This window comes from Dipodomys ordii, unplaced genomic scaffold, assembly GCF_000151885.1.
Source record: "Dipodomys ordii isolate 6190 unplaced genomic scaffold, Dord_2.0 Scaffold80, whole genome shotgun sequence".
In the NCBI taxonomy this organism is placed as follows: domain Eukaryota; kingdom Metazoa; phylum Chordata; class Mammalia; order Rodentia; family Heteromyidae; genus Dipodomys; species Dipodomys ordii.
The window spans coordinates 6889730-6902702 of NW_012267296.1; the positions used below are offsets into that span (position 1 = coordinate 6889730).

The 12973-nt window shown below is 39.5% G+C and overlaps 1 pseudogene; it reads right to left on the bottom strand.

Moving 5' to 3' along the window:
- Positions 1 to 1386: 1386 nt before the first annotated feature.
- Positions 1387 to 12941, bottom strand: LOC105992146 (annotated as a pseudogene).
- Positions 12942 to 12973: the final 32 nt, after the last annotated feature.

A 12973-nucleotide genomic window follows, 5' to 3' on the forward strand; every position in this document is an offset into this window, starting at 1 on the left:
AGGGTACCTGCCTCAATTCACATGGAGGGTGCAGGAGTGGGAAGACAGGGGTGTAAAAGAGGCCTAAAGAGTAGAGCGGGCCCTGGAGGGCTGTGCACCAGCAGAGCAGGTGTCCCCAGGCTCCATATTGGCCCTATGTCTTCTTTTCCATTTTCCGGGGGGTAGGTGTCTCTGGAGAAAGGCTGAAGAGATAAACTCTGGGATGAGGTCAATAGATGGGCTGGGGTACACACAGCCCACAGAGCAAACAGTGCCTGGCCACAGCAGGAGAAGCAGCACTGTTTTCAGAGCCCCATCCCAAGCAGCCAGATCAACTGAGTAAGGGGAGGCACAATGCACCCCTACAACACAGGCACACAAGACATATAGAGTCAAGGTCTCACCTTCAGTGAAGGTTCCAGGATCTAGCAGAAGTTCCCAGTGTGTGTGTGTGTGTGTGTGTGTGTGTGTGTATAAGAGGGCAGTTCTGGGAACCTAAATGCAATGTGAGGGCTAGGAATGTGGCTTAGTGGCAGAGTGCTTGTGTAGCATGCATGAAGCCCTGGGTTCCATCCCTCAGTTCCACATAAACAGAAAAAGTAGGAAGTGGCAATATGGCTCAAGTGGTAGAGTGCTATCCTTGAGCAAAAGAAGCTCAGGGAGAGTGCCTATCCCTTGAGTTCAAGCCCCAGTACTGGCTAAAAAAAAGCTCAGGGACAGTGCCCAGACCCTGAGTTCAAGCCCAAGGACTGGCAAAAAACAATAAATAAAACAAAACAAAAACAAACACCCCAAAACAAAAAACAACACAGTGTAATCCCCAGCAACCTGGAAATCTGGGTTCAACATAGGACAGGGGAACCCCCTCCTTCCTTATCCCAGTTCTTTTGCAAGGCTGGCCAGGAGGCAGAGCAGAATACTGGCCAAGATGAGAGGAGAAGGCAGTGTTGGATGTACTGATGGACAGAAGGACCAGTAGAACCATATAAGTGCAGTAGGTCCTATAAATAAGGTTTTTTTTGTCTGTGTGTGTGTGTGTGTGTGTGTGAGAGAGAGAGAGAGAGATGTATTTTTGAGATTAGGAGAGCCTAGGAGACAGAAGCTGGTGGACTCAGGGGTTGGATCAACCTACCTAGCCCAGACATGGGGGCCCCAGCCCAGAGACCAACTCTGTCCCTGGGTGTCTTCAGGCCAGGCAGGGCTGGGTGAGGGACTGGCTTGAGGAATATACAAATTTCTTCATTTTCTACATAAATAAGACATTGATCCCAGTGGATGTCTGTTCAGGACCCCATAGGAGCCTGTGAGTGGCCCCAACGTGGATGTTGCAACCCTTCTCCTGCCTCCCTTGTTGATGAGGCAAGGTGGGGTAAAACGTTCCTTCACTCAGGCCTGGGCTAACTGAGCTTATCTGGCCCTAGCTGATGGTCTGCAGGGGACAGAGGGTGCCAGTGTGGGCTTAGGCCTATGGGGGTTCTGCAGCAGCCCCTGCAGAGACTCAGCAATGCCCAGAAAATATACCACTTGGGCAATGCCAAACATTGGGGTGATGATGAAGGCATGGCAGTAGGCACCCATCAGGAAGGCAAATGGGCCCTCGTGCCACCAGCTCTTTCTAGCACAGTCCAGGAAACCTGAATACATGTTCTAGCTGATGCCTTGCTGAAGTGACCATCTTCATCACATCACAGGGATGGACAGCAACAGTAGCCAGAATGCAGCTACCCAGCTATCCATAAAAGGCACATAGAAGGGTGACTGCTCCTCACATGCTGGGCAGCCCAACTGGTTCAGATTGGCAAAGAGAAGGAAGTAGACATTGAAGAAGGGGAAATCCCTGAGCAGCATAGCCCTCAGTCCCATTGTAGAGGCCAGCAATGTCATATCATGGCTGTTGGCTGAGGAACAGCTGGAGCATCCACCTAAAGCTGTGGCCCCCTTGGATGACAGCTGTGCTTTGGGCAGCCAGAATCTTCCTCTGGGCAGCAATGTGGCCTACATCCTGCAATTAGATCTTTAGCATTTCCATGGGTGTGGTCACTAACACCTAACAGGTGGCCCCAGCCCCACAGCCTGCTACTATTAAATTTAATGTTTAAATTAGCATACACCAGTACTATGAAGGTTTCATTATAATTACATAGATGCTTACAACTTCTCTGTTATACTTTTAACTCTCTACTTCCCCTTTTCCTTGGTGTTTGATGGGTTTTATTACTTTCTCTTTCTCTCTGTGGGTAAAGGACTTTAATCATCTTCACAGCTCAGTATCTTTTCCTTTGCCCCTTCCTCCTGATCCTCCCAGATGATCCCTCTTTTACAACCTGTGTCTTGTCATTTTTATTATTTATTACCATAATCATCAGCAGCATTATCATTATTTTATTTTACATCTAGATTCCACAAATGGGCAAAATTTTTATTTGAAAATATATTGTATTAACATGCTCACTGGAACATTGTTTGGTATTTCCAAACTGGAAATAATCAAGATGCATTTCTATTTTTTAAAAAAAGTGTTGCTCATTGAGCAATGCCTTCAAAATACTTTTACCTTATATTTCCTTTATATCAGGCTTGTTTTGGTCTGCATTCTTGCTAAATGCTCCTCTAGTCCCAAACCTAACTTATCGCTCTTCCTTTCCTTCATTTCTGTGTGCATTTTACAGGAGGTGTAAAAAGATTAATTTCCCAAAAGCCAGAAGTGGAATTATGGCTTAAGCAGCAGAGTGCTAACCTTGAGTGAGAAAGCTCATGGTGGTTCAGGCCCCCTAAATTCCAATCTCAGTATCAGCACACACACTCTCTCTCCCTCCCCCCTCTCTCTCACACACACCATGAAAATTGCTCAAGGATATAGGGATAGTTTCAAAAATTTAAAATCTTCTTGCTATAGAAGACAGTTATACAAGTGCCTTTGTCATCTATAAGTATTCACTTAGATGAAATCAAGATGAATTTATTTAGCATCATCAGGAAAGGGGATCATATATCCTGTAGTCATTAGAATTTAAGTGTATAGTAATTCCCATATATTTAGATCTAGGTTTTAACGTTACATTAATTCAAAATATTTCAGTAGGGCAGACAATGTATGAACAAAAATTTTAAAGTTTGAGAGATAAAATTTATATGGTCTTGGTTTGCTAAACTAAGCACTTAACTAGATATAATAAATCAGCATAAAAAACTAAAACTAGGCATTTAGAGACTGTCTAATGATATCTGGAAGAGAATAAAACCTCAAATTTCATGAAATAGTATTTAGTTAGACTTTCATTTCCTAAACTGAGCAGCACTGCCACCTGGTGACACAGATTTGTTATTGCCGCTTATGTTACTCTTCCCACACCCTGCCCCTTTCATAGCTCATCGGTATAGTAGATTTGTTTCTTAATTAACTTCATTGTCACAATACACGTGTTGTATAGGGGGGTTACATTTGTGTGAGTCAAGTAATGAATGCATTTCCTTTTGTAGTGTCATCTGTTCCCGCATTCTATCCCAGTCCCTCACTCCCATCTCCACCCATGAGTTTTATAGTTCATTTTTATTAATGTCCAGTGAGCTCCACTGCTGCACTTTTTCACCCTTTTTCCCTAAAGTTCTGTACCTTTCCTCCTACCCTCCAAAAGATATACACATGAGTACACCGTTTATAAGGAAGAAGACAGAATCACCAAAAACTAAGAAAGAAAAGTTTCTTGTTTCCATATCTTGGAGTTTGTTTCAGTATGTATATTATTTTATAAAATATGAAGAGGTGCTTATGCATTGTGCCTTTTTGATTCTCTCCTAATAGTATCCTATTTCAGTCTCACTATATGTGTGTATTTAGAATCCTGTATAATTTATCATATTCTAGTGTGTTTTACATCTAACTTCCACATATCCATGAATAGCTGATGAATAGTCTTATTCTGGATTTCCAATATGGGATAAGTACTGTAGCTTCATTCAACAAGAGTGTATATGGAATGTATTTCTTTAAACTGTGTTCAGATCCAAAATATTTTAAAGAAAAACAAAATGAAACATGAACAACTAAATGCTCTCCAACTGATGTTAAGGTTTATGAACCAAGATGAGAAAGAAATTTATTAGCTACTTCTTGATCATTAAACTATTGTTTAATTGTACATAATCTTTTCACTGAAAACGTAGCATGTGCCTTGTGTAATAAAGCTAAAACCAAACATCATACTTACAATAAATATACAATTTGATTGAATTTGTAAAGCAAGCAACAAGATTACTTAGCTTCTTTCCTAGCATTTCAGAAAGAAAATAATAGGTTTCTTTACCTCCCCATTTAGCTGTGATCGCTGTCAAGTTAACTTAATCTATCGCTCTTAATTTGTTTCTTTGCAAAATGGAGATAACAGTATTATCTACTTGTGGGATTGTTAGGATTAATTCAAGTGTTCCTTAGAACACTATTTGAGAACACAAGAAATACTTATTAAATTTGAGTTTTCATTTTTGTAACAGAAACTGTGAAGCAGGATCAGCAATGTACATACACCTAGTTTGTATTATACTTGATGCAGCTTTATAATGTGAGTTGCTTTGCTTGTCATTTGCAGAAGAGGTGTCTCTAATTGCATTTCTAGCTGGTTTAAACTTAATGGCAATTAGAATGTAGTTTTATTGGAACTCTCCCATATATAAGGATCTTGGATGCCAGCCCCACTGGTGTATTTACTAGACTTGGACAAATCAGTTAATATTTCTAAGTTTTAGTGTATTGATAATACTAGACATATCAGTACACCTGTCTATATTTGCTTTGTCTGTAAAGGTAAAGTGAGATGATAGATGTGTAAAACCCAGCACAGTAGGAGACTTATGATAGCTTCAACCAAACTTTTCTAGTATTATTGAAAAATGTTACAAAAGTGTCATGTAAAACAGTATCAACATCAACTACATAATATATATTTCAGAGGACACAACCCAGTAGGCTGAATGATAAAGGAAGGAATACTAAGGGGATTTGGGAGTAAAAGGGCCACATCTGAAGCTGGAGAAAGGTTATGAGTATAAGGAAAATGGTATTGAGAAAGGTGACAGTCCTGAGAAGAAAGGAGAAAAGACTCAGGATTGAATTCTGCTTCTCTAGCATCATAAAATGAGTCATATTGTCATGAAGCCTTGGGCAGGTGACCAATCTCTGGGGTTGATTTCCTCAGAATTAGATAACAGAGATTATACAATAGAATGAGAAAATATAAAGTGGTTCCCAGGCAATACTTAAAAAAATAACTAGACAGTAGCTGTAACCTCTATGTCTTTAAATAAATGTTTTGTGAATTCAACATTTGAGCATCAAACCAGAACAACCCTTTTAAAACATTCTACTAGAAGACTGGAGGAAGATGAAGGAGGAGAAGCTGAAGGCTAAACAAGCTCTGGTATAGAAAGCAGATTTAGTGTTTCAGTGAACAGTCCTAGGCTAAAGAATCACACCAAGTGTGCTATCACAGTACAGAGAGTTTGGCTAGAAGGAAAATCCAGGCAGCTTGATCAAGGAGACAGATCTGAGCAACTGCTGGTAGCCTCAACTGCGGCAGTGGCCGCCATGACAACAGAGAAAGTCCGGGACAATGGCGCAAGAGTCTGGCATGAGTAGAAGCCTGACATCCTCACTCCTTCTCAAGGAACAGTGGTGGAAAGGTAGCCCCTCCCCCACCACCAGAGAAAATCTCCATTTTTTATACTGACAAAAGCCTGGCTGAGCAGCTAGCTCCAACCCAGGCCTTGGAAGAAAAAAATTGGAGCCATTAGCAGGTCACAGGAACATGACTCGAACTGCCGATCAGCTCCACCCAGGAGAACTTCACCCTGCCTAGGCAGAGAGGCTCTGCCCCCAAAGGATTGACTTTCTTCACTGAGTAAAAAGAGCCAGAGGCTGTCCCTCCTCCCCTACTGCAGCCTAGACAATTTAAACTCAGTAAACATAAACCCTGAGAAACAGCTCCAGGCTGAGCTCTGTGAGTGTCTCAGGAGCTAGCCCCTCAGGGAAAAGCTACTGCTTGCTGGTAGGCCTCAACCCTATCTAGAACCTAGCCAATTCACGGCAACTTCAAGCTAGAGGAAACAGCCATCTCTTTCTTTTGGGTTGCTGACAGCAGCTCTCCCACTGAACTAGCCTGGGAGGAGGATCACAAAATTCTGGGTAAAGCAAACCATTTTTCTGCCTGCCCAAACAAACTAACTTAAGAAACTAATCAAGCCATAGGAAATCCAAACACCACAAGCAGACTGGATATGGAAACAGGGGAGATACAAGATCTTCCCCCCGCAAAAAAAAAAAAAAAAATCAAAGAACTCTTTTTTCGACCTATTTTTTATTATTTTTAAAAAATGTTTTCTAATATTTTTTATTTCATAATTTTAATTTTAGGAGTGTGTGTGTGTGTGTGTGTGTGTGTGTGTGTGTGTGTTTATATCTCCTTTGACCTTTTGGTCCTTTTTTCTTTTTCTTTTTTTCTTTTCTCTTTCCTTTTTGCATGACTTAATTGCTGTTCTGCTCATCCCCAGATATATACTCGTTGTTGATTATTAGACCTTATCCCTTATTGTGTACATACTTAATCCAGAAACCTAGTCTCAATTCACAACCTGTTAAGCTTAATTTCTTTAAGAGTAGTATTATTTCCTTATACCTATATAACTTTCAAGTATTCCAATTTTAAGAATTTTTATTTTTTACTTTTTCATTTTTCCTTATCATTGCCCTCCTTGCATCCTATCCTCTTCTTCTCTCAATATCATTTCTTTATAATTACATAATTTTAAGTGTTTCATTTTTAATTAAAATTTTATATTTCCATTTTTTCTTATTTGTTTTTTTATCTCTCTCCTATCATTCTGTCCTATCCATTTCCCTCTCTGAGATCAGGACATGGTTAAATTCACTCCCCTTTTACCTCTCCATATCCCTCTAATCCTATTTTTTCCCACAATTGTCCCTAAACCTATTAATTTCTGGTTTTCTGAATCCCTCTTTGATGTTCTTATCCCATTAATCGATAGTTGTTGGATGTTGAATAGATTGTATCTGTTGAACTAGATTGTATGTGCAGCCATTTTGACTGTGCAACTACAGGACTCTGGTTGATGCTTGCCTTAATATAGTGTTCTAGCACAAAATTGGGGTTACTTTCATATCAAATGGGCACAACAAGCAGGAGAAACACAAGAAAAATGACAAGTCCGGGTACCTCACTCAGGATAATCAGGTGACAGAACAGTTAATGAATAATCCAGAGGAGAGTTCCCAAAAAGCTCTACAAACGCTACTGGGAAACATGATGAATGAAAAGATTGAAAACCTGCAAAAGACTCAGTGTGAGCATGATAGGGAGTGAGACAAGGTAAGCCAAAGATTAATACAGGAACTTCACCAGTATGATGAGGCTAACCAAAAATTACTACAGGATCTCCTGAACACGAGGAAGCTACTAAAAATTAACACAGGAATTGCATGAGCAGGCTCAGAACAGTCAAAGAGAAAGACAGGAATTGCATGAGGATGAGGAAGCTAATCAAAGAGTAATACAGGAATTGCTTGAGGATGAGAACAGACAAAGATCAATAGAGGCATTCATGGAATACACAAACACACAGCTGAAGGAATCCACAGAGACCACAAAGGGAATGATGAATGGAGCCCATCAGAAGGAATGGGAGTCCAAGGAAACCATAACCAATCAACTAAGTGATTTGAAAATAAACACTGAACACCAAATTAAGGAAGTAAAGAAGCCCATACAAGATCTAAAACAAAGCTCCAACAAAGGATTTGAAGCCATTAAAACTGACCAATTAGAAGGAAAGGAAATAAAAAAAATAGAAAACCTTGACAGTAGGTTAGACCATGCAGAAGATCAAATCTCAGGGATTGAAGACAGCCTAAATATTATAGAGAAAGAACATACAACTATCCAAGACAAATCCAAGAAATATGATAGATGTATTCAACATTTGGAAGGCACCATCAGAAGGCCTAATCTGAGGATAATGGGTGTAGAGGAGCACCTAGAGACAGAAGTTAATGGTTTAGGAAATTTATTTAACAGGCTCCTAGCAGAGAACTTCTCAAACATGCAAAAAGTTAGGCTTATTCAGATACAAGATGTTTTTAGAACCACGAATAGACCAGACCAGAACAAGACATCCCACTATCACATTATAATCCACACAGGATCAATTCAGAGCAAGGAAAGGATCCTTAAAGCTGTCAAAAGAAAGGATCAATCACCTATAAAGGGAAACTAATTAGAAAACCCTCATATTTCTCAGCAGAGACAGTTAAAGCAAGAAGAGCCTGGAATGATGTATGCCACGCCCTAAAGACAAACAACTAATAACCAAGAATATTGTACCCAGGCAAACTCTCCTTTATAACAGAAGGTCAGTGGAGCACCCACTTCATTCAAGAAACACTACTTTCCCTTAAATCTCACATAACTCCAAAGACATTAATTGTTGGGGACTTTAATAAACCGCTATCCCCACTATGTAGATCAACTCGGCAAAAACTCAACAGAGAAACTGCAGATCTAAATAACTACATAGATCAACTAGATTTAACAGATATCTACTGGATATTTCACCCAGCAGCATCAGAATACACGTTTCCCCCAGCAGCACATAGAATATTTTCCAAAATAGACCACATTTTAGGTCACAAGGCAAACTTGTCCAAATTCAGAAACATTGAAGTTATGCCATGCATTCTCTCAGACCAAAAGGGAATAAAATTAGAACTCAACACCAAAAGCCACCAAAGAAAGCCCTGTAACAACACACTGTTGAATCACCAGTGGGTCATGGAAGAGATTAGAAAGGAAATTCAAATGTTCATGATATTTAACAAAAATGAGCACACAAATTACCAGCTCCTCTGGGACACTGCAAAGGCAGTACTCAGAGGCAAGTTCATAGCTCCGAGTTCCTACATCAACAAATTGGAGAACTCTGAAACCAACAATTTAATCAGACATCTGAAGCTTCTTGAAAAAGTTCAGCAATCTAAACCCCAATACAATAGATGGAAAGAATTAATTAAAATTAAATCAGAATAGAATGAATTAGAATCCAAAAAAATCACAGAAAGAATCAACAAAACAAAGAGTTGGTGCTTCGAAAAAATTAACAAAATTAACAGACCCTTAGCAAATCTTATCAGAAAAGAAGAGAACACACCCAAATAAACAAACTCAGAGATGAGAATGGAAACATCACCACAGGAACAACGAAGATCCAGAACATTATAAGGGTATACTTATCAAACCTTTATGCTAATAAGTTTGATAACCTGGAAGAAATGGTTGATTTTCTAGCAAATATCAAACATGCCAAAACTAAACCAAGATGAGTTAAACCAACTTAACAGGCCCATATCAAGCACTGAAATAGAAACAGCAATAAGAGACCTCCCTCCTCTAAGAAAAGCCCAGGGGCTGGGAAGGTGGCTCAGTGGTAGAGTGCTTGCCTTGCATACACGAGGTCCTGTATTCGATTCTTTAGTACCACATAAGCAGAAAAAGCTGGAAATGGCACTGTGGCTCAAGTGGTAGAGCACTAGCCTTGAGCTGAAGAGCTGAGGGACAGCCCACAGGTCAGGCCCCAAAACCAGAAAAAAAAAAAGAAAGAAAAGCCCAGGACGAGAAGGATTTACAGCAGAAATCTCCAAGGCCTTCAAAGCAGAACTCACACAAATTCCCCTCCAATTCTTCAATGAAATTGAAAGTAAAGTTCACTACCAAACTCTTTCTATGAAACCATCCTAACCCTCATCCCAAAACCAGGCAGGGACTCATAAAAGAAAGAGAATTATAGACCCATTTCTTTGATGAACATTGATGCAAAACTTCTCAACAAACTTTTGGCCAATTGATTTCACAAATTCATCCAAAAAATCATACACCATGATCAAACAAGAGTCATTCCAGAGATGCAAAACTGGTTCAATATAAGCAAATCAATTAATGTAATTCATCACATCAACAAGAGCAAGGATAAGAACCACATGGTTATCTCAAGATATACAGAAAAAGCATTTGACAAGATCCAACAACCCTTTATGATAAAGGCTGTGGAAAAATTAGGAATCCATAGAACATCCCTCAATACAATAAAGGCTGTATATGACAAGCCAGCATTGCACTTAATGGTGAAAAACTAAAGCCGTTTCCTCTTAACTCAGGAATGAGACAAGGATGTTAACTCTCTCCACTTCTCTTCAATCTAGTATTAGAATGCCTAGCTACAGCAATAAGACAAGATGCAAACATAAAGGTGATCCAAATAGGGAAGAAGAAGCAAAACTCTCCCTCTTTGCAGATGACATGATCTTGTATTTAAAGAATCTCACGGACTCCACTCCCCAATTTCTCAAGCTGATTCGAAAATTTGGCAAGGTAGCAGGGTATAAAATTAATCCTCAAAAATCAATGGCTTTTCTGCATGCCAGCAATGAGAAGACGGTGGCTGAAATCAGGGAAGTAACTCCATTTGTAATAGCTCCACAAAAAAATAAAATACCTAGGAATTAACTTAACCAAAGGAGGGAAGGACCTCTGTGATGAAAACTTTAAAAACATAAAAAAGGAAATCAAAACAGAACTTATAAAGTGGAAAATCCTCCCAGGCTCCTGGATTGGAAGGATCAACATGGTAAAAATGGCAATACTTCCCAAGGCTATCTACAAATTCAATGCAATACGTATCAATATTCCAACCTCATTCTTTAAGGAAATAGAAGAGGTAATCCAAAAATTCATATGGAACAATAAAAGACCCTGAATAGCAAAAATGACCCTTAGCAGAACAGTTTTGGAGGAATATCAATACCAAATTTCAAACTCTACTACAAAGCCATACTAATCAAAACAGCTTGGTACTGGCACAAGAACATACCTGAGGACCAATGGAATTAGAATTGAAAACCCATAAATGAACCCACAGACCTATAACCACCTAATCTTTGATAAGGGAGCTAAAAAATTGAATGGAAGAAAGACAGCCTGTTCATTAAATGGTGCTGACAAAATTGGTTAATCACTTGTAGAAAACTAAAGCTAGATCCTTATATATCACCCTGTACCAGAATCAATTACAAATGGATCAAAGACCTCGGAGTCAAAGCAGACACCCTGAAAACATTACAGGAAGGAGTAGTAGAAACCCTAGGTCTCCTTGGCACAGGAAGAAATTTTCTTAATAGAGACACAGAAACACAACAAATCAAAGAAAAGTTGGACAAATGGGATTGCATGTAGTTGTGGAGCTTCTGCATGGCAAAGGACATAACTGGCAAGATCAATAGAAAGCCCAAGGATTGGGAGAAGCTCTTCACTAGGGTCTCATATCTAAAATATAACTGGAACTCAAAAAATTAAATCCTCCAACAACAAATCCTCAAAGAAACAACTGCCCAATAAATAAGTGGGCTAAAGTAACTTACAGAGAATCTTCTCTGTATGTCCAATAGACACATAAAGAAATGCTCAACCTCTCTAGCCATAAAAGAAATGCAAATCAAAACTACATTGAGATACCACTTTACCCCAGTTAGAATGTCTATAATCAAGAACTCTATTAATAACAGATGCTGGAGGGGATGTGGCCAGAAGGGAACCCTACTGCATTGTTGGTGGGAGTGAAAACTTGTTCAACCACTTTAGAAAGCAGTATGGAGGTTCCTCAAAAGACTCCACATAGAGCTCCCCTATGACCCAGCAATCCCACTTTTGGGCATTTACCCAAATGATCACAAACAAGTCCATACTAAAGCTACCAGCACAACTATGTTTATTGCAGCATTATTTACCATAGCTAAGATATGGTACCAACCCAGGTGCCCCTCAGTAGATGAATGGATGAAGAAAATGTGGTATATATACACAACGGAATTGTTTGCCTCCATCAGAAAGACTGGCATTGCCCCATTTGTTAGGAAATGGAAAGACTTGGAAAAAATTATATTAAGTGAAGTAAGCCAGGCCCAAAGAAATATAGGTCCCATGGTTTCCCTTATTTGCAATAAGTAGCATATGTCTTGGACAAATAGAAAAGGTCAGATAAGATGATGTTAAGTGAAATGAACCCCAAGATAAGGACACAAACATTTTTTTTCTTTCTTGCTATTGTTTCTAATGTATTTATAAGGTACCATGTGATTTTTTTGTTGCTTTGTATGTCCCTCCCCTGTGATATTACCCCTATTTTCACTGTATTTGATGTTGGTATAATTTGGGGAGGGAAAGGGAAAAAACAAATTGTTTAAAAAGGAATACTGGTTGACCCATTGCAACAATGAAAATTGAACTTTGCAATTTAAGTGGGGGGGGAGTGGAGTCTATTTGTGGAGATGGGAGGGAAGGGACGGTAGGGTAAAAACAAAGGAGGATGCAAGAATGTTTCATAAGAAATATACTCATTACATTGCTCATGTATCTGTAACCCCTCTGTATGTTGTTTTCATAATAAAAAAACTTATTTAAAAAATAAAATGTTCTACTGTCTAGTAATCTGAAAAACAGGCTAGGAATTAAAGTATTTACATGGACTGGGACATGGAAAAGGTCATTAGGTTTGGACTAGTGTCAAAATTGGTTGGTTAAAATGACAGGCACTCTTAGAGGCCTGCCAAACATAAGCTCCTGGAATCTAGGGTCTTGCTTCATCTGCTTAAACTGATAGAGAGGAGGGAATAAAGTCCTACTCAAACCCTCTCTGATTGGCTCCTGTCCTACCCTACCTTTTCCCTCCCTCACCATATAGGGGAGCAGCACTACCTGCATTGTGACTTCATCCTTACTGATGAGGTCACACTGCATGAAGTAGGGTGGCAAATCTTGCCAAGGCTCATTTTCTTCTTCCCCTTTGAGACTGCTGGCTGAGAAAGGCCACATGATAAGGTGAAATCCCACAAAACTTTTGGCTGTCATTGCTGGTAAATCAACTCCAGCCGATTGAAGGT